Genomic DNA, 4,609 nt, shown 5'->3' on the forward strand with positions numbered 1-4,609 from the left:
AGGAGCCATTTCATTTTGAATTTTATACATCGTTTTCTACGACGATCTTGTAATCTTACCATCCAGTATCAAAATACAGAAATTCACGTGATGTATATTTTAGTAAATCAGTAACTATTCTCGCTACTTGTAATTGAATCTGTTCTAACATATTCATTTGTTCCAGAGTACACCCGTCCCAGAGTTCACGTGCGTATTTAAGATGCGACCGAGTGAACATGGCATCGATCATATTAAGAGTTCCCTACACAATACATATTTTAATAGTTGCATTGAGGAAACCATTTTTGAAACTTTTTGTATCATATTTTGAATATGGTCAGCCCATTTTCCATTGTTGGTAAGGTTAACTCCAAAATGTTTATGATTATCAACAATTTTAATTTCAAGACCATCAAAGTAAAGATGTGGTATATTGATATCATTTTTGATCGAGGATATGACAGCTTCCGTCTTTTCTGGGTTCTACTTAATAAGCCATCTTTTACCCCAAATATTTAACTTACATAAATTAGCACTTAGATTAATTTCAATCATCCTGTTATCTGGTGAAGAGTAAACCAAAGATGAGTCATCAGCAAATAGGCCGTTAAGCAATCTAATGCATCTGCTATATAATTAATGTATACAAGTAATAAAAAAGGGCCAAGCACTGACCCTTGTGAGTCCTCAGCTTGGAAACTGACCCATTGACAAATACACTCTGACTGCGATTACTTATATAACTAGCTAACCATCCCAAAAGCTGTCCGCTTACACCATAGTTTTCAAGGTTTAACAGTAATCCTCTGTGCTAGACACGGATGTTATTCAGGAACAAGTCCACAATCATACTCCTAAAGTCTTTAATTGATCTGCATGAAACGAAGATGTAAAGATGGGAGGCGTGTCATTTGTGTATCCAAATTGCTTGTTTTCATCACTGGGTTTTCTCAATGTTCGATATGCCGAATTAACTATTACTGTCGATGAAAAGGTATATAAAATGTGTGCTAGAAATTGCACATGAAATACTTCAGATACAAGTTTTATTCTACGCACAGCTGGCAGTTTGGTGTTCATTGTAAACACGTTACAAGCGACATATAACATTGCAAGGGACCGTCAAAACGCAATCAATAAACAACACAGCTTCCTGTGATTTCTCAAAAGCTGGTAATCTGTAAAACACAATTAATATTTTAGGCAAGGTTGTGTATGTACCGTCAATGAACCCATGTAACGTCGAAAAAACATTGCGTTCTATTTGCTGATGAAATATATTGTACTGCTATTTGATGCTGCGTAATATAATACTATTTGATACTACATGACATTGTTGATGAAGTTTCACCCTGCAGAGCCAACATTGGGAGTTAGATGCCCGGGCAAGACATCAACATACTTTGATCATGATACATTTTGTAAACCAGCCTGACAAAGGGCATGAAGGAATTAAGTAAAGATTCTGGCCTAAATAGTAAATACTGTGTCTCAGCAGTATTCTCTTTCGCTTGCACTATTTAACTAGCACTAGTCAGCATCAGCAACCACACACACACGTGCATACATGTAGCTGAAAGAGAGTAATACGTACATATGACAATTTGACCTCACCAATAACGTACGGGATAACGAATCAAAGAAGTAGATATGATTAAAGGTATGAATGTCACATTCATAAAAAAAAATCACCCAATCACATTTGGGGTTATTTTAAGAAAATGCCTCCTCCGAATGTAAAATTACACTTCAAATACCAAAATAGGTTCAGGAATGTCATAAATTCAGGTGATCAGTTCTGATCATGTCACGACAGCGGTTGTAGTAATGGTTCCCATCGAATTACATTGGTCTAACCGTAATTAGACTTTATCACAAGGTGTCTGCTCAATCATTCCTTCAAAGCTTGCGACTAGATCTTCTAAGCTCACATAAGGTTACCTTAATGACTTTGATGAAATCCTCCACTAGGGTTATAGTGTCGATACGGTGGTGGTGTATTGGCGTGAGCAGTACTAGTGACTGGAAAGTAAACGGTTTTAAACATAACGAGTTGAACAGCGCCCAGGGAACTGGCCCACTTAGAGTCATCATTGACCTTCTCTGTTCTTCATATAGTTTTTACATTTATTTTGATTTTTACGCACAATGGAATGAATATCAGCTGATACTCAAGATTGATAATTCACTAGCGTTCACGTTATGACGATTTAAACACCGCTCGTACTATAATATTGACAGTTTGTTTAGAAACAAACTGGGATTAGACATTAACAGAGGCAGAAACATGAAGTTTTTGGCTGATGGGTCTGTTGCTTAATGCCACACTCAGCATTATTCCAGCCATATCGCGGCAGTCTGTAAATAATCATGACTGCACCAGACATCCCATTGATGAACAGCTTGAGCATCAATCTACGCAGTTGGGTTACGATGACATGTTTCAACCAAATCAGCGAGCATGACTTGATATGTAATGTGAGATGAAAAGCAATAGCTAGCTCTCCTTATATACACACAGATGACCTAGAAAATTCTACGCAGTGGTAGATCTGTCTATATTGTTGTATGCACCAAGGGAGGGTTTTGGTACATTCCAACTTTCTGTTAAAATATAATCCAAGTTCAGATAAGACCCAAGACTGCTCTTCAGTGAATGTTCATGCACATTGTATAACTGTTCAAACATTATCGCACAACAATATATATAATGGAAATTTAACGATTTTTGTCCAGTTGTATGTAGGTCAATCGATATTGCATAACTAAAGTAACCTCATCATATTGTCTTTTTTTCGGATGACATTTGGATTTCCTCACAAGCAGATATTTCGACAGGTTCTCCCAGATTTACCTTTTCTGCGCAGTTTTTAATTAGGTCAAGTCGAAGCAGTGCAAGGATAGGCATACGCCTTTTACTGCTCTATCGATTTACGTTTCTTTGTTAGGTCATTTTTACAATGTTTTCCAATAACTCATATCTGAGTGTTTGATTTGAGCAAAGGTAAGGTTGTCGGTCGGGGATTTTCAGCTTATCGTAAAAGGATCAATCTTGCCGTGGGTTTGGGACTGTTAGAAGTGTGCATATATTTTCCAACAGTCGACGATATTAGCGTTATTGTTTCAGGCAGTGTATTGAAGTGTTTGTTAAGATAAATATCCCCTACATCCCCCTTCCCCCACACACACGCGCGCGCGTACCTCAACGCATTGGTCATGAAAAGGATTGACTCATACCTTCTCGCATTAACAACGTTATTTGCTCGGAGTGTCAAAACGAGGCCCGATAGCTAACTTACCAATAACTGAAACAAGATTGACATTTTGTTACACTGCAGATTGAACGAATTCATTATTTGTGTTGGACATTTGTCTTAACCAATGAATTAAGCACAAAACAATCCGCAATTGAGCAGAACATCCGGCTCTGAGAAACACGAGGAGAGCTGAGTGCACGTTTAACTGCAAACAAGGGAAGCTGGGCATAGTTAATTAATAGTTGTAAATACAGTAGCTATATGTACTCATTTAACTGACGAGGATTATTAAGATGTTAATTGGGAAATATCCTAAAGAAAACAATGAGTCACCTTTTGACTTCAGCTGTGACAAAGGACGGGTTGCCTCCTTATAACGGACTATAGTTAACTGCAACCCACATGATAGTATACGATTAATCATAAACACGTGCACAAGGTAACAGGTTCTCAAAAAAAACCCACTAAACTGGGTGAGCAGCAATAGGTCACAGTTAAACGGAAACATGAAACTTCTCGAACGATCAAGGTATTATTTAAACAACCAAGGGAGGTAATTCTAAATTAAAGTTAACAATTAATGATACAAGCTGAGACCCCAGAGCAATCGCCTGTTGGTATCGGTCTTCATTAACCCATCTTTGTCGTAATAATCGACGGTATCGGATGGTCAGTATCACTGACTTATGCATATATCCAGGCTGCAGAGAGTGATCCACATGATGTGAAAAGACTCGATTGTGTGGTCCAGAGTTGTGTATTTCCACACCGATTTCGTTCAGCTGGAACATCTACAAGTGAGGCTTCCAACATTTCAACGAAACACTGTTGTTGACAGGAAGCGAGCAAGAAGTTAAATATTTGTCTGTGCTGAATGCTATAGATAAATCCCGACTAACTAGATATGTGTGGTCCTCATTCAGGCATCAAGATCCTTGCTGCTGTTACAGGTTGAATATTGCTGACAACAACCATTTCATATTGTTCTGCTTTTGAAAGTAGAGTAAAACCTAAGAAGTGTGAAATAACCGAGAGTTTTGTGATAAGACAGCTTGTGAGAATTCAATTGCAGAACTGAATGTCATTTTAGAAGCTGGCTATAAATATTGAACTGGTTATTTCCAGTGGAGTTATCGCTGATGACTAAATGTGGGTTAATTTCGAGCACTATTATTTTCATGTGACTCTAACGTCAAAAGAGGATTTGGTCCAACTCTTATTCTTGGAAGCATCAATCAGAAGACGATAATAGTAAGAACAATCAACATGCGATTACAGACCATAAGACCTCTCACGTATATGTGCGAAAGGTTAGTGTTTACTGGTGAGACTAAGTGAGTGACTCAGCCAGGTAGTAATTGAATACTGCG

At 37.8% G+C, this 4,609-nt stretch overlaps 1 long non-coding RNA gene across 1 annotated transcript; it reads right to left on the reverse strand.

The window, feature by feature from the left end:
* Positions 1–242: 242 nt before the first annotated feature.
* LOC124284369 lies at positions 243–3,452 on the reverse strand. Its single transcript, XR_006900537.1, has 3 exons — positions 3,439–3,452; positions 1,829–1,834; positions 243–350 (listed from the first exon to the last, which is right to left on the reverse strand). It is a non-coding gene; the product is annotated as an uncharacterized LOC124284369 (long non-coding RNA).
* Positions 3,453–4,609: the final 1,157 nt, after the last annotated feature.

This window comes from Haliotis rubra, unplaced genomic scaffold, assembly GCF_003918875.1.
Source record: "Haliotis rubra isolate DU_JTF1 unplaced genomic scaffold, ASM391887v1 Scf335, whole genome shotgun sequence".
Taxonomy (NCBI): Eukaryota; Metazoa; Mollusca; class Gastropoda; order Lepetellida; family Haliotidae; genus Haliotis; species Haliotis rubra.